The sequence below is a fragment of the Aplysia californica genome, unplaced genomic scaffold, assembly GCF_000002075.1.
Source record: "Aplysia californica isolate F4 #8 unplaced genomic scaffold, AplCal3.0 scaffold00228, whole genome shotgun sequence".
Taxonomy (NCBI): domain Eukaryota; kingdom Metazoa; phylum Mollusca; class Gastropoda; order Aplysiida; family Aplysiidae; genus Aplysia; species Aplysia californica.
In genome coordinates, this window is record NW_004797498.1 from 87,706 (window position 1) to 87,919 (window position 214).

Sequence of the window (214 nt, forward strand, 5' to 3'; positions counted from 1 at the left end):
CTGTAGCTTACTGTGCGTGGAGTTGAAATTGTTTCGTTTACCTGTCGTTCACTGATGTGGGCAGGGATATTTTGTGTCTGGTCATTTGCGTTTGTTTTTGTTTTTAGTTGTCAGTCTATGAGAGACCGCACGCGTGTGCGTGCGCGTCCATGTGTGCATGTGTGTTTACGAGTGCGTTTCTCTCTCTCTCTCTCTCTCTCTCTCTCTCTCTCTC